Source organism: Zootermopsis nevadensis, unplaced genomic scaffold (assembly GCF_977971745.1).
Source record: "Zootermopsis nevadensis isolate Lab colony 2312 unplaced genomic scaffold, Znev_1.0 Znev_ptg000001l, whole genome shotgun sequence".
In the NCBI taxonomy this organism is placed as follows: Eukaryota; Metazoa; Arthropoda; class Insecta; order Blattodea; family Termopsidae; genus Zootermopsis; species Zootermopsis nevadensis.
Window position 1 is genome coordinate 13,092,873 of NW_028259133.1, and position 21,123 is coordinate 13,113,995.

Genomic DNA, 21,123 nt, shown 5'->3' on the forward strand with positions numbered 1-21,123 from the left:
ATAATGATAGGCCATTATTGCAACAGTGCGATCGCCCTGATGATGGAAGCAGCAAGCACCTTTGAAATGTCGGCAAACTTCTACCAGGCTACACGGCTCAGCGTCATAGAAAACAGTAGTAATCTTTATAAAGCCGCCGTGTAAACCTGAAATCGCATTATATGATCTAGTCATAAAATTTATTTTATTTTATTTTTAAGGTTTGTATTATTTTGAAGCTTTGAATTGAGCAGTGTTGTGCATATGCCATGAAACTTGGTAACTGTTAGAGTCATATTCAAGGCCAAGTGTATCCGTCATCCGCATTATGCATTTCTTGAACCTTATTTCCAAAAGCCCATCTCTTGGCTGTTATTCATAGCAGATATTGCTCCTTCTGGTCTATAATTCTCTCTCTCGTTATTACCAGGACAACGCAAAAGATACAATTTATATGGAAATTGCGTGAAGTGAAGTTACAGACAGAGCACTCGAGAGAGTTCAGTAAAAATTGAGCGACGCGGCTCATTCAGAGTTCAGCGAGTTATTTATTCTGCTCTGGCTAAATTACCATGATTTATCGCAAACAACATTTTTGTTATTCATTCATAGGGATTTATGAGGCTGAATGTTGCAGCTGTTTCATTTATTTTTCTCTAACGCTGCATCATAAAGGGAAATAAATGCGGGTTAAACGCAGTAAATTCGAATGACACTAGATTTACAAGGTTTTCCACTAAATCCAACTCGTGTTAATTGTATTGAAGTAAGCATATGTTATGCAAATTTTGTGAAAGTGACGAGTGCCCTACGGAAGGCTAAATGTTTTTTCCTGCCATACGTAATGAATGTCTGTATGCTAAAAATTTTCTTTTTATATTTTTTTAACTAACCTTAAGGATAAATGTTTTCTTGAGAAACTAATAGATGCTCAGCTGGTGAATAATTCCACACGGTTTATTTGACCCAAATTTTATTGTAGTATTCACAGCAGCCCGTCAAATTCCTGTGTAAAATTTTTGAACTGTTAAGGTGTCTGTTTATTGCTATCCCGTCTGACACCCTAGCCAGAGGGCTACCCACTGTCGGCTGTCCACGACTACTTATTCAGAATATTCTGTTACCCTATATATCTGAGGACTCTTTCCATTCTCCACGTGAGGATTCCATGTGAAGTGGCGACAAGGGATTCGTTTTAATATTACCCTCCCATCTACGTCTGGATCTGCCAAGTAACATCTTCCCTGTTCTGCCCTGAAGGACAGAGGCTACCAGGGAACCCAACAGACAGGCTTTCTCTTATCATCTCCTTTTTTTACCCTAAGACGGGAACAGAATGTATCTTCCTAAGCGTTGTAGTTTTATAATTGTACAATTTATGCGATGGACAAAGCCCAAAAGAACATTTCTCGCTAGAAATGTAGTATTTATATGTTTTAATAATAGAGACGGGAAGATGAAAGAAAGAAACTATTTCAAATCGACTTAACCGTACTAAAAGGCATTAGATGAACCCTCTTGAAGTTCCTCATGTACTTTAATCATGGACAACGTAATGTGTTATGATGGAGGGTGGAGGTTTGGAAATATGAAATTGGATTTTTAATCCACAAGTGAAGGGCAGCTTAAGTTGCTCGCAGCCCAGTGCTGAGATTTAATTTAATTACGACTAGCTGCAAGGCAGGTCATGAGCCTCATTCCATGATTAAAGCGACCTCTGGGCTGTGTAGCTGTTTAGATTAACTATATTAATAAGATTACCTGCCGAGAATTGGTACGTTCTTCCAAGAGCAACGTCATCTCTTTATAATCATACGCCGTAGTTCCCAGAGCTCATAACACGTGGGTTATTGCGAGTAATGTGTGTGCTACAAGTTTTATCCCACTTATCTTCATTCACCCTGATCATATTTTAGATTTTGTCAACTCTCCCTTTGTCTCTTTCTTCTGTTTTTCTCTTTTTAAGACCTGAATGTTCTCCTTTACACGCTCTTCTAAATGATCTTGATCTACGATATTTACTTAGGGTAAGACAGCAAATTCACACCCACGCACAGCAACAGGTAAATTATAGTTTCGTGTGGGCTATTTCAATTTTTACGATTTTAGATAGACCCAAATATAAAAGCTTATAAAATCAACGATTAGAAGTATTTCGCAAATTTAAAGTGTTCTTGTTTTCCTTGATATGACATTTTTATTTGTTACTGTCATTAGCAAATATTTGAACTTGGCATTATTTTTAAAGGATTTATTATTTATCATCTGATTCCTTATATTATCCGGTGGCATACTCTTATGAACGAACGTTGTAACAAATTTTCTTGTTTAATAAAAGGCGAGGTGTTTCTTCGCCGCATTTTTAAGGAATCCTTGTAATTTTTTTATTTTAAAAACCTGAGTTATAGACGTAGATTATATAAAATGCAGAATAAAATTACACACTTCATAATGAATGTAAATGTATTCTTTACCACGTAATGTTTTACATAGAGGCAAATGACAGATGAGTCAGATAAGGTGGATCGAAGTCTTGAAAGTATAAATATAAATGTTTTGTAGTTTATTTATATAATCTTCAGCGAAATATGTGTTAAATTCACGTTACCTTTCTAACTCTAACTTAACTATCAGTGATATTTTTTTTATCGAAGATGTAAATAGCAAAATAGCTACTTTAAAATTCTTATTTCTCCCCATTTTATTTTTATGCACTTTATTTTGTAATAATTATATTTATGGTTGGAATAGCGAGAGTAATAAATGTATGGATTACAAATATTTAAGGATGAAATTGGTCATGTCTTAATCTGAAGTATTATTCAAAACAGTTGTTGACAGTAAGAAAACTACGGAAATTTACCAGGAGAGGAGGTCACTAGAATGTTTCCATTCTGTAGAATCTGTTTTTACATCCAGTGCACTGATTGATGGGTTATACAGCGGTTTCCGTTATAGGAATTTTCTGTGGCTGGGCTGAGGGGGTAGCGGACCGGAAGGGAAAACGTGCTGAAGAGAATCGACATGCAACCAGCACTTGCCCGAGATGTTGAGGGGGGGGGGGGGGGGGGGAGAGAAAACGGTTGGAGGTCTGTGCATTTGCTTTCAACTACTGGGGCTTCTGTTTTAAGAATGGGAATCAGCGCTGTTGAAGAAACGAACCCTTAAGAATTTACCCATCTTGTAGCAAGTAGCGAAATTTAATGTTATAACGCCTACGTTCTCGTTAAAAAAATATACCCCGGTGCCGTGTAATACGGAGACATTTTAGAGGTACTTGCTGCCTCCGCTATCAGCAGTGATTGCCTTGATGGTGGAGGTAGCAGCAACAATCTATAAGTCAGTCATCTTTACACTCGCCCCCATGAGTACCTGAATTCGTATGTGAATGTTCCTTTGCTGCATTTGTTTCAGGATGATTAAATCGATAAAGGTAGGGATATATACCACACATGGGAGGTAAAAAGAATGCATAGAAAATTTCAGCCATAAAACCTGAAGGAAAAAGTCTCTTGGAAGATCTAGACGTAGATGGAAGGACAATATTAAAATTGAACTTATATAGACAGGGTGTGAGCGCGTGGGCTTGAGTCATGTGGTCCGACAAAAAAATATTTTTTAAAAAAACTATGCGGTGTGGATAACGTTCGTGGGAGTGTTCAGACGAAGGGAAATGATCACTGCGTAGCCAAGGCGTAGACAAGGGGGTAATATTGGAAGGAACTTTAATTATATGGGATGTTTGTGTGTAAACTTGATTCAAATGGCCAATCATACCATCCATTGGCGGGTGTTTATAAACACTGCAGCTAGTGTGAGGGTTGCATAAGAGACGGATAGTTTCTTCACTACTTTGGCTATTACCAACTTCTGAAGGAGGACTCTTTTTCATGGAGTCAGCAGTGGACCTGTAAGGAGGAGCATGTATTCCAGTATCCATCTCTCACGTTCCGGAATAATAGCAAACATTTAGGTCTTAAGGTGTGTTCCAATTGTTAGAGTTCACTGGGGGACGATATCCACGATCTGGAATAATAGCGCTCTGGAGGCAGCTTGCCGTGGTCGCCGCAGTACGCTCAGATAAAGCGTTCGGGAATTCCTCTATCCGACGGTGGGGGGGGGGGGGGGGCAGTGCTGTAAAAAATATAATTTTTTTTGCGATAAAAAGAGGAAGACCGGGGAGAGGTTTAACGTTTTTAAGAAGACAGGACGTAGCAAAACACAAGAGAGGGAAAGAACTGTGAGTGGATAAATCGAAATTTAACCTTGCAGTTTCTGCGGTAAGATCTTATACTGCGGATTACAGTACTTGCGTACGTAACTTTGTTTGTAGTGTTCAGACACAATGAGTTTTACTAGAAGGTAAATACTACACACAAATAATCAAAATAAGTGTTATTTTTAAATGCTTCGTCTTACAGGCGTAAACGATGATATTCAATTGTTACAAATTGTAACCGTATAAAGCCGTAGATCGTATAAATATGATTTAAGAATTTAGATTGTACCGCAAATGAAACACTTTTATGCTAAAAATATGAATTTGTTAATACTTTTTAAGGAAATAATAACTGTTTACGCTGAGAATGATTCGAAACACATAAATACAAAATGCAGCTTTACTGATTGTTACAGGACAGGGTACAAGTAAGACTACGTGGTGTCACGAGTCACCAGAAGAAAGTCTGTACTCTTAAACATTAACTTATTACAAAACTGACTTTTGTGTTTTAATTGCTCTTAATATGCTCTAAAAGAACTGTCAACTTCACGATTGTCGAAAAATAAATCAGAGTCCTTTTGTTTAATTTGAAAATAGGATTTTATTAAATGAATCGATATATTTTATCAATGACTAAACTAACGGTTAATTAAAACAGTCGCAAATCAAAGAGCAATATTAGCTTTCGAATAACGACTTGATTTGTTCTTATCAATTTTACAGATAGCATGTTTATAACAAGCCTGATTTCAGTAAACTTATATTCTTCCGTTGAAACGTTTTCATTAGCGTTATAAAGCGAAAGGTTTTGTCCCATTTCCTGTTAACTTATGTTTCGATCAGTTACTTTGATAACCGTTTCGTAGGATGTTTTTAAATAGAATTCCTCACATGTCGATGGACTGAAGAATACTCAGTATGGAGTAGATCCGCTTAATCCAAGTTCTTTAGTAGTGAGTCATTGGGTTGATACCGATATTCTTTGGACGAAGGAAAAAAAGCTGAGCGCCCATTTAAAACCGAAAAGCAGTGACTGCGCCAGAAAGAAACAAATTAGCTTCTCAGAGCTAAAGTGTTATAAATCAAACTTCTTTTATAATTTGGACCACTTCACATATAAACACGTTATATTACCGGATACAGAAATGACAATTATCCTTAACATTACTGTGTTCTTGTCTTATGCCACTTTAGCTTTAACCAGCTCAAGTATTGTGAATACTTTAAGAAGGAGGTTCGAGGAAAAAATAAATGCAAATGAATTCAGACACATTCAAAATAGGTAGTGTCATTAAACGGTAGGTAGAACGAGGGGAAAGGAGAAAGGGGAAAGTTATGGTGGATTGTGGGACTTATCCTTTAGAAGCATCGGTCTCAATATCCGATAAGATTACTCTCGCACAGCTTCCAAGTCTGACGACCTGCATTCAGGGATGAAGAGAAGATAGTCAGATGAGATGAAAAAATGAAAACTCTTCAGCTGATTTGAAGAATAAGAAGAAAAACACTCGATAGAGATGAAGGGATTAATGATTCTTTTGAATTATTTAATAGCTTCAGAATATGGAGCGAGAAGACTGCAGCCCTAATGTGCCATCCGACTGCATCTCGTCCACTTGCGTTGGAAATCTGTGTCTAACATTTCAGCCTAGGTTGAGATTCGCGATGCAGTAGTAAATGTTAGACATTTGACAAACTAGGTCTGAATTTGAATGGCTGATGTTTTACTAAATGTTAAACAAATCATGGTAATAGATCTGTCATAAAATTGATAAAAATTCAGACTCATGAAAAAAGGATTGTGAAGCTGCTCCGTCATCTTAATCCTTTGGGTGGAACATGCAAGAAAAAGGTAAAAGGAAAAGTTTTAATCCTTGCTTTAAAGATGGCTGAAAACCGAATTCTGTAATTGCTTTGTCAATATAAAATGAAGAGCAGATTATGCCAGGAATGTCCGATAACACAATGAGAGTACTGGATTTAATCCTTGTAATCGGAGCATGCCAAGAGCATATTGTGTATCTTGAGATAAAACAAATTAATTTACTCGCTATGAAAGTGTACTTAATATTTTACTGAATGAGTTACAGGTGGGTAGCGAGTCTTAGAGAAGAATCAAGTCTAGGCGCCTGCGCAATGAATGGGCACTTCATGTTTGTCCTAGGCTGCATCAATAATAGCTTATTTTATATTACTGAGATAATGCAAATGCCAGGCCAGAATAATACAATTTTAACCCTTTTATGACTTCAGCGAGGAAGTTAAGGCGGTAATACAAATTGTAATAACAATGATAAAAGGTTAAACCCATTTCTGCTGTGTTTCAATGTAGGTAGTACCAGATTTTTTTTATATTTTTCATTTATTAAAACGTCAGTTGAGCTTATGGGGCTAACATGGCTGACATGAATACTCCGGCCCTTGTACTACGAAATTAATACTCTTGCTTTGTTACCTAATTCAGACTCTACCACATTCACATACGTTTATGTAAGGCGAATATTTTTGAAGTGTGGTATAAATTAAACTTATTTTGAGCTAATTACAAGTTGGATTTGAGGTTTTCATGGCGGTGAGTTCGAAGATAGATGTCTTCTGGTTCGTATCGTCGTGTAATCTGGTAGAAAGGCGATGATCCCTGATGATGGAGGCAGCAAGGACCGCTGAAACGTTGGTAAACTTCTACCAGAGTATACAGTGCTACAACCTGTAAGACAGCTATCTTCCTTAATACAAAGTTATTTATTAGCGCTGAAAATAATTACATATAACGCCCGTCTTTTGTATACCCGAAACAAGGCATTAACTACGAACCGAGATGCAAAATAAGTGAGATTACGTCACAGCCTTCTGTCGTGCATCTTTTCCAAATCGTTCGACACGTCTTTTATCTTGGCTCCTGCTTCTTCTTTTTCTTGCAACTATCTTCTCATAATGGAACAGCAATGTCTTCCTATTGTCGTCGTTCAGATATACAGCAAGCACAACGTTCAGTATCAGGTAAAAACTCTTCTATCGAGTCCCCAGAATTTATTCCACCATTTCGTTCTACTGAGTTTGAACCTTTTATCATTGTTACTGCTCTGTCGAATTTCAAAAGAGAAGAATAAAGTACTTACATATTTATATATCAGAACAGTAGAACATTTCAAAATCTGTAGCATAGGTTTCGAGATAAGATGCGGAATATGCTTGTTTTCTTATGCAAATGTAGGAAGGTTTATCGGAAAGAAATAAGCTGGTGGTCTAAAGATCATTTACTTTTATAAGTGCCTTATCTGTAACAGATATTATTCCCGGAAAACAAGGCATCAGGTAACATATACTCTTACATATCGATGTTTGTCTTATGGGTGCTAATGTCAGATAAACTTGTAAATAGACAGATACCAGCATTTCGGAGGGACATACGTCCTCTGTCATCAGTAAAGAACCAACGTTAATTCGATCGACAGTGTTTGTGTAGGCACACGTAAACGTTACCTACGCTTGTCCAGTAGTTTCGAAGATTTTCAAGAAAGACCTCGTCATTATATATGCAAAGACCACACAAAAGAGACAACTAACCGTGAATCGAATTCGTCCAGTTTATTTCGGTCATGAAAATTATCTCTGAGCCTTTTTTTTACTTACATCAAAGTTTCGTGATAAAGTAACTGCGAAACAGTGGTAACTCTTTACTTGTTTTCAACAATAAATTTCTCCGAAAATGTTGCTGTGTACAGACATGCATTTAAGATATTTTGGGTTTCGAAGGACAAATGTAAATAAATACTATATACATGTAAATTAATATTACTAACATTGAATTATGAAATACAGGATACAATTAAAAATACCCTACCTCACGTTGATAGTGTTTCTTCCCTGACAAATTCTACACAGACACATACAATATGGTTACTGCCTCGTCTGCTACTGTTGCTATGACAAGGAACATGTGTTTCAGTCTACAAGTAACCTTTCTGCAAAATTAACACAAACATTCGTAGATGCCATGACAAGAGCCACTGAACAATTTATACGAATATTGGTCCACGTCGCTGCTACGGAATATGAGACATCACACAGCACATAATATGCTCCTACGTTAGCAATTATGAATTATACACGTTTATTATGAAGCGCCTTTTTCTGTTGCTGATTCTCAGACGACAAGAGTTATTTGGATTAGTGATGTCTAACGATTTCAAGAATCTGAGTTCGAATCCTGAAATATTTTTATCTTACTATTCTGATCGGAAATTTATTGGTCTGCTTTATATTTAACAACCCTCGTATTTCATGTCTTTGTGCACCCCACATGGTGTGCACACTTAAACATTGGCACCTTTGTTATCACAATCTCATTCTGTTCCCAGAATTTCACTACCGAATTGTGTGGTCCTCTGTTGAAACTCAGCATTTCGTTTGAGAGTTTAAAATCAATTCGTCTCATTTTACGATCGCTGAATCCTTGGAATATTTGTATCTCTTGAATCTACTACGTTCTACTTCACTGCAGAATAAAAGGGAGACAAGTCATAACAAAACTGGCTAGACTTGTAAGCGTAGAACATAACAGACAATTGACTGAGATATTGTGTTTGTTTTGTAACAGTACGTGTTCTTCACATTCACTTATCTTAATTAATTTATATTTTGTTGTGGAGTTTTTAAAATACCTCATAAATCTATGTTCAATTGTCTGTTTGTAGATACAATTAAATTATCTTGCTGACAGGCGTCTGACTTTTCATGCATGACTCATTTCGTCTTGTATTCTTCTGTCTCGAATTAATTAAAGGCTCTTTGTCTATATGAAATTTCTTTCATGCCATGGTTAACACAATTTTGCGTTCCTGCTAAATTTAAAACACGTCAGCATGTTCATCCGTGATGAATATAACGGATCAGAAACCGACATCATGGCATCCCCACTTAGAAAATGGAAGAATATAGTTATGGACGCTACAGAATAATAAAATGTTATTTATCAATTTTAAAAGAATCGTATACCAAATCGTTTCGTCCTGTGTTCTCTCAGTTCCTTTGTATTTCCGTCCGCTAGACGACCATAATATTTTATAATGCAAAAGTGGTCCATGCCCACCGCTATGCAACCGCCCATGCATAAACAGATCACTGTGCGGTGCCACTGTCATTGGTCAACGGCGCGATATACCCGTAGAATTACTAAAAAAAATAAGCAGTCAGTTGCTTACCCTTGTCAACTGTATCACGAAGCTGATAGTGGTCATTTTGAACACCTCCACTAGATTTGCTAATTCACTAAGTGCCAATGCTGACGTAATTTATTTTATCCATTGAATTCGTGTATACATCTTTTTGGGACAACTGTGTTATTATTGGCCTTCTTCAAGAAGAAAAAAAAATTGACAGTGGAACCACGGTTCCGGAGAATTAGACGTAAATACGTCTATACCGAAAGGAAGTTTACATAATGGCTTTATTCTAAATATTTCCTTTATACATGCTTTACAATTGAGTAAAGTTTGATTAAGACTTTGCTTATTTAACTTGAATTAGTTACGCTTAAGATGGGTTTGTGGTAGCTGAATATAATGTAAAGTAAAGTAATATAATGAAATGTAATGTAAGGTAAGGTAATGTAATAAAATGTTTTATAGGTAACAACAATACCGAGTAAACAGATGACGTTTCCTAGGTGACAATAATGCCGAGTAAAAAATTGACGTTTCCTGGGTAACCAGGTTACACTTTTTCGTTTCCCTTTTTCGTTCCCCTTTTTTGCCGAATGACCCTTCAATATAGACGTATTTACGTCAAAAAGAAAAGAAGAAGAAGAAGAAGAAGAAGACAAGCTTTAACATTCAATTGCATGTCAAAGTATTTAATTTTTTACTAAGCGGCATATATCTACCTTGTATCCGAAACATGACACTTAGTAAAAAAGACAAAACATGTTCAATGCTAGAGCGCTGATGTTGATTTGATGTGTGAAAACAGCCAGTAATAATATTATCTAATATGAAAGGAACACGACGCTCAAATGCAATCTAAAGCAACTTCATTATTTCAACGCAGTTATTTTAATAAAGACTTGGGAGAGGAACTAGTGTCTTCGGTACTTAAACATATTCCTTGCGATTCCGAGTAGTTGACGTATAGTGAAGTATGAGGTCACTGGCCAGGCCAAGTAAGTCAGTGCGAAAATTAACTTCATTTGTGGATATCAAGTGTTTTTTATGCCTTCCTATATGCCAAATAACTGTACTTGCAGCTGATCTGCATTGTAGTGCCGTGTAATCTGGTAGTTTACCAACATTTCAGAAGCAATTGGCATCAGATCCTGGCCTGAGTCTAGACAGGATGCTGGACAAGTTACTTCAATGTTATAATTCTGCTAAGTAGTAAGATATATTCCGTCATTGTGCCATCTCCGTGCTAGTCGTCCAAAGAGAAGCGGCTTCATTGGATTACCGCCTGCTTTCCGGTTACTAGGCAACTAGAGAAAATACGGAGAAAGCCCCGGTGATCTACAGTTAGTTAACGCGATCCGTCTCTGCCTATCTCAAACTCGCCTGTCGCTTCTAATATAGCCACAAGCCATTTTGTCTCCTTCAACTAATTGAACATCTGCATGTATCATTCTGGAGGATATTGGCGTAACAAAATCCTCTTGCAAGACAAGTCTCTTGGTGCCTGTTGGTGACACTTCTTTAATTCGATAATTTCTTTGGATAAATTATCTTCATAGAAACGTTACACTTTATTACAATTAAATACTAACATTTTCATTGACTCTAAAGGTTGAGAAAGTAATGGTAAAGGAAAATGTGTCAAATTGTGATTGAGGACCACGACGTGAAAGCGTGTAGTTGGAGGAAAGGTGAAGTTTCATGCGTTATTATCTTCGGCATTTGATGGAGATAGTTGTCAGGTTTACGTTTCGGCCTTTTTATCCCGGAGAAAGAAGCCCTGATGCTTACCGGACAGAAGGTTTGGCCTCAGGACCCGGAAGAGAGACCTGGACTTAAATGCTAGTGGATTAATGCGTGAGAGTGTTGGCTGCGTTAGGGTGTCAAGATGGCGCTTCAGCACTACTGGCCAAGAGAGCGCGGACAACACAGTCAGAATTGCTTCCTATAGATACTTAGGGTGGGACAAACTCTTTCGAAGAATAACGAAACTACGAAAGCAATGAATGATTCCCATGCTTCCATGCACGGCATGAAAACCTGCTGATTCCATAAAAGAACGGGAATTTGATGGTCAGATGAACAAGTGTCAGTTTCTCAAAAGACTTCTTAATTATTTAATTATTATTTTGTAATTTGTGTGTAGTTATAAAATTCAAATTCACCTACAAACACTCACGTGTAGTTGTGTGTATAACCTGTATAAATAGACAATAATAATTTACAGTGTATAAAAATATATATATGCACACATATATATATATATATATATATATATATATATATATATATAAAGTAATACATGCAAAATTAGTTGCTGAATTCAAGCCCTAATTACTAAAATCTTTGAAAAACTAATAATGCGTACCTTCACTAGTCGTCCTGTTTTCTATTTAGCCCCCTCTTCATATTTCGGCGTGCTTTGGCACGTAATATCTTCTTCCTTCAGAGAAAGAAGTATCCTCCGGTCAAAACGAAACGTTGCCTCGCGTCTGTCATACTGAGGAAAGCAGTCTGTCCGCGAGGAACACGACGTTCATTAGCTGACGTTTCGTCGAGCGGAGGGAGGTGACGGCCAGCCAAATCCCCGGTGATCCTGTTATGAGCCACAAACCTTAAGACGATTTCCACAAGGCGGACAAAGTCCAGCCACTCGGCAGGGGTGTCAAAATTTCGATAGTCTATTTTTTCATCGCTTGACACTGTGGTCTTACCAGAACACGGAAGTTCCTGCTATCTCTTTATTAGGCTTGAATATTCTGCTCTGCATCCTGTTCTCAAACACCCTCAATTAATGACCACCCCTTTGAGTGGAAGACCGAGCTTCACATCGGTACAAAACCACAGGTAAAATTATAGTTTACCAAGTTTATGTCTTTGGTGGAGACAGCAAGACGAACTAATCTGAATTAAATGTTAGCACGAAGTCCCATTCTCCGAATTTGCTTTAAATTTCTTCATGATTGTATTTTAATTTGTATTCGTCATTTCCGTATATTTGAACCTTTACACATTTATGAAAGGTTTATTAATTAGTACTTGTGAGTTATGATTTTGTTTTAAATTCTGGTGACGAGGCATGAACTTGCGTAGTTGACAGAATTTCGTTAAATAAATTATTAAATAACTGGATACATTTTGACAGCGTTATAGAAAGATGTCGATACTCCCAACTATCTCGTGGAGTCTGAAATGTCTGTTCCATCTGCGACCTTAGTTTGGCTCGGCATCCATCACCCTGTCCCTAGGGACGCCCAGCTCGCGTAAACACCGCTGTTCGGGAAGCATCTTGTCAGCTTTTCAGTATACTACTGCTTGCGTTTGGTATTTTATATGCTCAGCTTTCATTCACCAGCATGCGAGCAACAGTGAGATAACAGCAAATAAACTTTACATAACATTCTATTCTTGTAAAAATAGATCTAATTGCAGTACAAATAAGGAATTAACTTGAAATTTAAAAGAAGACTTGTAAATATTTGTTCATTAATTTGCTTATAAGTACATTTATTTACTCTGTTTGAAGCCTAGTTGCGTGAAGTTTTTATTTTTCTTGTGTACAGAAAATTGTAGCTCCGAAATCATAATTCAATTTGGGACGAACTTTTCAGTAAAACGAATAAATGAATTGAAATTACTAAACGTTATACTAATGCCGAAAATTTTGACGTGGGATTAATATCGTAGTCATTTTTAAGGAATGTTTTGTGTACATGATGATGTTACAGACCAAGTTTTTCTTAAAAGAATCAATTCTAATAATACTAAGCATGCCGATAAGAATGTTGTAAAATTTTGAATGTAGTGACGGCGTTGTAATTATTAAATAGAATTCATAATGCCAGGCTGAGTGACATATATGAGGGTGGACTGAAATGTAATGCCTCATCTTAAATTAAATATGAATGGAAGGAATTTTTCAATGAAACATATACAAAGTTTATAGTTTACTCGACAAAATAATACATTATTTTTGTACGTAGTCTCTCTCTACTTCAATTCACTTACGCCAACGAAAAACTAATTTTTTAAACCCGTTCTTGTAAAACTTTGAGTTTTGTTCACGTAAACATTCTCTCACAGCAGACTTCACTTCATCTGACCCAAAATGTTGGCCCCGTAGATATTCTTTGAGCTTAGGGAGGGGATGAAAATCACTCGGTGCCAAATCTGGGCTATATGGGGGGCGAGAGAAGAAGGAAAAATCACACCCTCGAAACCTATTTTGACTAGGATTATTTCCTAGAACAAGCACCCTCACAACCCAGCGGGTTGTAAAGACGTGGAAAACTATTGAAAGAATAATACTGGTTTTATGATTAAAGCAATATTTATTATGTTTTCTATACAAAATCCACATAATTTGTGACAAGCATCAGCATATTTTATAACACTTTGTTTTGTACAAGTAAATTAACTTTTCGAAACAAATTGTACATACTTGTGTAGGAAATTTATTAGATATAGGCTCTACTCCACATGAAATGTACTTTAAGTGGAGCAGCCTGCTTAGATCTTATTCGCCGTGGTGTTATATTAGGCCCCATTTTTATAATCCAGTTTGTTTATATTAACATGTTGCTGTTTTCGTTAACAACTTCACAGTGTGTAGGGTTGTAAAGTCGCCAAGGTTAGTCATTTTAGAGAGAATTGTGATTTCTTTTATCATTCTACAAGTAATTACCTTCAAGTTTTTAGTTATTTGGTATTATGGAATACCTGTCACGGGATATACATAAATGCAAAATACTGAAAACAATTGACTTATTTAGGATTTGAGGTTTTCACGACGGTGAGCCTGAAGATGTCTGTCCTCTGGGTTTTTGCACCGTGTAGTCTGGTAAAAGTTTGTTGACTTTTCAGAGGTCCTTGCTGCCTCCATCAACAGGGCGCCCTGATAATGGAGACAGCAAGGACCTCTGAAACGTCCGAAAACTTCTACAAGACGACAAGGCGCGGTAAGCAAGAAGACAGCCATCTTCAATTTACTTTTCGTTTTCCGCGAAGTATGCAGATTTGCAGTTACACAAATAAATGGTGTTTAAAAATACTTTCCTCTATAGATCTCTTCCCGAAAGAATATAGAGACGTACTTTTATATTCCACTTGCTTCAAGTCCACAAGTTTTCAAAGTACGATGTACGAGCATCGTATATACAACTCATTTCCTACCATAATATTTTGATAATTTGTTTACACAATTACCAATTTATAATGAATATTCGAACCAACACAGAAGTATACTGATGTGTTGGTTGAAATACAACCACCAAAGGAATTACTATCGAAAAAAATGTCTGAGACCGCTTGTATAATTGAGAGTCTTGGCATTGCTTAAGAAGAAGAAACATGATTTATTAAGACTTGTTTATTTCTCTGGGTTGCCTTATATGTATTCTCATTTTACAAGAAAGTTTACCGTGTGTAAAAAGAAGTTCAAATCTGCCTGCATAAAAGTTAAAATGACCCAAGCGAATCTGTGCCATAAAAATTTCATGAAGTCCCGTTAAAAATTTACAGAGATGTTCATTCTGCCTGCCTTTAATTCCATAAGTAAGCCTGTTTTTCCTTGAGAAACTTCATTTTGGAAGGCAGCGTGCCGGAATTTAAATAGGAAGATGCTATTCTGGTCGATTACATTTCTGCTTTGTTTCCGTCCTGATGTTACAGGTTGTTCCACTTTGTTATTAATTTCCATTGCCAGCTTAATTATTTGTAGAGCATTCTGTTTTAAGCTGGTTTTAAAACCTTACAACATTTACAGCATTGTGTGTACGAGGCATCGATCTCTAAACAAAGGATTTGTGAACGATCTTTGGATCTCTGTATGTTGGTAAGTAGGGAACTCCCTGCACGAAAATTTCTAGTGGAAAACAAATTAGCTCTTTAAAATAATCTGCCCCAAATTCACGCATTCTCTCTTTGTAAATATTAAACTCTAATAATAATACATTGTTACATATTAGTGAATTGAATGAACTCGCCTAAAGGCATGAAAGAATCATTTTCTGATACCCGAATTTTAATAAAATTGGGACATCTAACCTAGTAGACTGGAATAAAGCCCCAAAGCATTTACATGGTTGAGTTTATTTCTGTTATGAATTTTACAGGACCCAAATGTTGGTTTTTCGGATCTCATCCACTGTGAACAACGACGTTTTTTCTAAATACCCCATTCGTTAAATTTAATGAAGTCGCAGCAGTGAAGGTTGTCATGGGACACGGCTCATGCAGGGATGACTTATTTATATCCAGAACTTTCTTATTTTCCTCTTAAGTTGGGACAAAATGTCGCAGGTCGAGTTGAAAAATTCTTGCCTTTTATTCTGTATGTCTAGAAATCACGTTAGATTAGATTTATATTTATTGCTGATCAAATCTTGTAGCTACACATTTAAATTGTTCTCTCATTAAATATAATAATGTAATAGTATTTGTTTAAAATTACGTAATAAATAGGATTTCATTCTAAAATAAAATTATATTTAGTCTTTAATAATCTGCTTCAATTATTTTTTGTCCTTTATCAGAATGCGACGTATTATTCAAAATGTTAACGAACATTATGTGCGTATTGATTTACACCACCTTTTAATGCATTTTAGATGAAACTTACTTCAGTTATAAATATCACTCATTAATAATTTACTTTCAGTATCTTATTTTTCACGACATTGCCTCATCTTCCTTCTGTACCCAAGACTAAGTATGCGGTTTAGACAGCATAGAAATAAAAACAAATGAACGCCAATATTTAGATGTGTTAGGTTACATATGAAAATCTGTTGTTGCATATGTATTGAAACAGCACAAAATTATAAATAGTTATTTTCGTCAAATATTTACAACATTGAAAAATGTTTTAAACGAGTCACAGATTTGAATTATATATTTTTATGTCGTGTGCATAAGGTTTGTACGTACAAATAACTGGTTTTGAGAAAATTCAGAATACCGATTTAATCTTCTCATTTGAGAAAGTTTATATTCTTGGCAGATACAACCGAAAGGTAACAACAGCATTTAAGTGTAGACCGCCAATGAGAGGTTTTATAAAATTTTATCGCCAGACATTGAAAATCATTGCATTAGGTCTATGTGTGATAACTGAATTCATGTGTAAGACCTTTTAATTTTATATAACTTTTAAGCATTCTATATATTTTATGCATACTAAATCCATCTTAAGAAACTGAGTATTAATGTTAAGTGAATGGAATAATAATCCACAAAATTCAAGCTATAAGAATCGGAACTGTAACATTTTACTTCATTTAAAACAATGGCAATATCAGTCTGTAGAACCCATGCTTTGTCTGCACTTCATTTGACTGAATAGAACCATCTTATAAGCGGAAAAGAACACGAGCTTAGAGTCATTATTATCAGTTCAAAGAAGTTACTTAAACTGAAGCAGAATTATAATGTAGGTTGTGGCAACTCCCACCATGCTGTACACAAGCGATAAATTGACTGAAAAAAATCCGCCAGCGGTGAACTGAACTTTATTGCTCAGAAGTTGCATCGAGAACAGCTGAAGTTCTGCCGAAGTGTCGCCTTTCAGTGACTGACGTAGAAGTAACTTGTGAACCACAGTGCTAGTTCTACGTGCCTCTTCAGTGGCCGCAAAACAAGACCCAGTAATGCAGAGTACTCTAACCAGATTCTGTGTGACCCAACACAAACTTGACACGACCTCCAAAATAAATGACTCTTCTCCTCTCTGATTATGGTCCACAGTCATCTTTACATTCAGTGTCTCCAGAGCATAATATAAGTATGAAACTAATGAAACAAAATCATAGCCTACTTCCAAAAGAATTTGGTAGCCGTAAATTTTATTAATTAGTTCTGTAACATCATATAAATCACTGTAGGCTTGTCTGAGTGTATGAATCTGTAACACTTCCTCCGGTCGTTGATTGTTTGTTGTCATGGGAAGCTCGGACAGATAGTAGCTGTGAGATATTGGTGTTTCTGTTGAATTATTCGCCACGTTTTCAATTTGTATCGTCCTGAAATTTGGACGATTTATGACATTTTGGTGCTTTATTAAACTGTAATGAGATTCAAGAGATTTACTGCCACAGCTCGATGAAAGGTGTTCGTTCAGAATTCGAAATCTGTGTCTCAGTATTTGCATAATATTTATATACTGGATAATCATAATAGTGTTGGAGAAATTTGTGATGTCCTTACTAATAAGATAAATATAAGATGTGCCGTATGCCCATACGTACACATGATAACAGTAAAATCCAACGAGAAAAGCTACAAGTACAGACAGTTGTATCAATAAAATTAGTCGTGTTTTTCTGTAGATACCATCACGGTTTTCTTGCAAGAGAATCTGATCTATAGCAGTAAAATTTGTCATAACTGTTTCCACTCTGTTTCTGCTGAGTACAGCTCCAATAAGGAGAGAAGCGAAACAGGTCCCGTACATTAAGAATATCGTCAAAGCGTCTGGTACCGTGACATTCAACTTGTATTCTCTGTAATCGTAAAGAATGCTCCATATCATTATAGACAAGAAAGCTGTAAAGTGACTGAGAAAGATGAATAAACTCCAGATCACTGACGGTGACAACAGTTTTGAGGTTTTTTGTTCTCTGTTCACAGAAACATTTTTGTTGAACAAAAATGGAGCTAAACCTAATAGTTTAGAGACGTAGTACAGGGGTAAAACTGATGAGCGGAAATCCATTTTAATCTTTATATAGATGAATCACTAATTAAATATTTCCATAAACAAATTAGCTAATGAGGTTGATCACTTGTCTTTCTGTAAAAAAACTGTCATTTTGTCAAAACTATTCGTCACACGATAGACATGTCTGTGTTTCTATTTAGTTTTTCACTCCATACGCTCTGAAATTTTCACATCTTAAACACTGTCTTCTCCATATTTATCCTTATTCAAAGCTGTGATAGAATAGTACAAGAGTACTCTTTTCTTATCTGTTCTTTGTAGACCAGTCACATACAAATATTCGTGCTAAGTAAAATGATATGTTCTGTTATATGACTGATTTTATACTGATAAGTAACTTCCAAGAGCAAGATAAATTCAAATAGAATGTCATCGAACCTTGATATATCACTGGCGTTTAGTTTTGTGAGACGTAAATTAATCCCCCCTTCACGTTTATTGAAATGGAACTGTCTTGAAGTACATTCCGTTAACAACTCGCTGCCCGATAACACTTGCACTGAACCCAGAGCATTGACATCACTTGCGCTTTCATCGATCACACTATTGCTTCGAGAAAGATATGACTTACTGTAAATACAAGGTGAATTGAATTCATTATTAATTCACGTGCACACTTCCTTTACCGACGGAGTATTGAAAGGTAACTAACGAAATAATGTGGAGGGTGTTCATATCGTGTCAAGATTTATGTCTGATACGAGACACTGGGTGCGAATCGATATATTGTTTCCTCCTTCTGGCATGTGTGTACTTTTGTACTGTAAGTTGTATATATCAATAGAACACGTGTCAGGCTAGAAGTTAGCTGCCAGTTTTAGCCATAATAATTGTGAATGTTGACATAGGATCTCAGGGCGGCTAGTGTGAACATGACTGTCTTCTGTGATTTTGTGCCGTGTGGTGTGGTGGAAGGTTGTCGACGTTTCGGAGATTCTTACTTTCATATATCTCATACCAAGTTCTGCTTCCTCCCGAGGTCCCTCCTCCTTCCATTGGCTCACTTACTTTGCCTTCCCTCATCACTCACTCACTGAGCGGCGAAATACGCGTCTTAATGGTGGATGATCTTAACGCCATACACAAGAACTAGAATTCTAGGCTGATCACAGCAATGGGTTCACTCCTGTGTGATTACGCTAAAATACTGTATGTGACTGAGGTCACCCACGGGCAACTGGGCGACTAATGATCATCAGGCCAGCTGAGGCTGCCCCTGAAAAGGCAACCAAGTCGGCGCAAGGAGTGGTCGAACTACAGTCCACAGACCAGGAGAAAAGCCCTGCGGGGGGAAGTAGTTTCTGGTGCGGTGCAGAGGGAATGTTTCTTATCAGCTGGACTAGTGGGCTGTTATAGGTGGGAAGTGTGATACGTCAGAGTTTTACACTACTACACAGACTGAAAACATCGAGCAGTTAAGAGTATCGTGTAGTGAGTGCACCTGTACTGTGTTCTGTGCGTGTTGTGATAATATTCTAGATTAAATCGCTGTGCCACTGTGAGGTAATCTTAAAGCTATAGCCATTAGAACACATAAAAGTCTGTTGTTCGTTCAGTGGTTGTGGAACGAATGCTTTTATGATGGGTAGTCACTCACTGCGAAATCTTGCGCATGCGCGTAAATCGAATTCCTAGAAGGGCTTCTCTCCTGGTCTGTGGACTGTACTCGGCAACACAGACTAAGGATTTCCGTGATTTTCTTCAGTTATAAGGCAAAAGATAAGATATAATACAAAAGGGGCACGGCCCGCCCTCCACAATCATGGAGGCCTTCAGCCAAAGCGATTCTACCACTTCTGGGATAAAATACCAGACAGCCGTCCAACCAAAATCCTTCTCACAAAGGAAAAGTTTCCTCATGGAATAATCTCCCACCAGTAGCAATAGCCCCAAGTTTAAACACTCAGGGCTTTACGCTATGACAGAACTTCGACTAGCGTAAGCAAACACCCGTTCTCGTTTCACCATTTCCAAAAATGCGTTTCGTACGGAGGAATTGTGATGCCATATACAGGTCTTTAAAATTCTCAAGATCATAATTTTCACGCTTATTTCTGCTAAACCGTGAAAAACTGGTTGACCATGTTCATGTAAAAATGGGATCACATATAGATTAAGGTCATACCAAAGTCACGTCAAAATCAGCCCAATAATTTAGCAGATAGAGGTCTTTAAAAATTTCAAGGTCACATATTTCCACACTTATTTCTGCCAAACCGTAATAACTGGTTGACAATATTCATGTCAAATTTAGGCCGCGTATAGGTGAAGGTCATACCAAAGTCACAACAAGATCGACCCAATAGTTCGCCAGATACAGGTCTTTAAATTTTTCAAGGTCATATACTTTCTCGCTTATTTCTGCCAAACCGTAAATAACTGTTTGACCATACTCATGTCAAATTTAGGTTGCGTATAGGTCAAGGTCATATGGAAGTTACAACAAGAACGGCCCAATAGTTTACCATATACAGGTATTTAAATTTTGTAAGGTCATACATTTTCTCTCTTATTTATGCCAAACCGTAAATAACTGTTTGACCATACTCATGTCAAATTTAGGCCGCGTATAGGTCAAGGTCATATGGAAGTTACAACAAGATCGGCCCAATAGTTTGCCATATACAGGTATTTTAATTTTTCAAGGTCATACATTTTCTCGCTTATTTATGCCAAACGGTATATATCAGGTAGACCATACTCGTGTCAAATTTAGGCCATGTACAGGTCAAGGTCATATGGAAGTCACAACAAGATGGACCCAATAGTTTGACTGATACAGGTCTTTAAGTTTTTCAAGGTCATATATTTTCTCGCTTATTTCTGCCAAACCGTAAATAACTGTTTGACCATACTCATGTCAAATTTAGGCCGCGTATAGGTCAAGGTCATATGGAAGTCACAACAAGTTCGGCCCAATAGTTTGCCATATACAGGTATTTAAATTTTTCAAGGTCATACATTTTCTCGCTTATTTATGCCAAACCGTAAATAACTGTTTGACCATACTCATGTCAAATTTAGGCCGCGTATAGGTCAAGGTC

At 36.8% G+C, this 21,123-nt stretch overlaps 2 protein-coding genes across 4 annotated transcripts in view; one reads left to right on the plus strand and one right to left on the minus strand.

The window, feature by feature from the left end:
• LOC110829516 (uncharacterized) overlaps window positions 1-11,906 on the minus strand; it is a 55,170-nt gene extending 43,264 nt beyond the window's left edge. For all 3 annotated transcript variants that reach the window (XM_022063266.2, XM_022063265.2, XM_022063267.2), the window contains exon 1: window positions 11,732-11,906. The gene's annotated coding sequence lies outside the window, so the exon portion shown is untranslated. The remainder of the gene's footprint in view (window positions 1-11,731) is intronic.
• The window catches only part of LOC110829520 (aminomethyltransferase, mitochondrial), an 88,952-nt gene that overhangs the window by 37,844 nt on the left and 29,985 nt on the right, over window positions 1-21,123 (plus strand). The window lies entirely within an intron of this gene.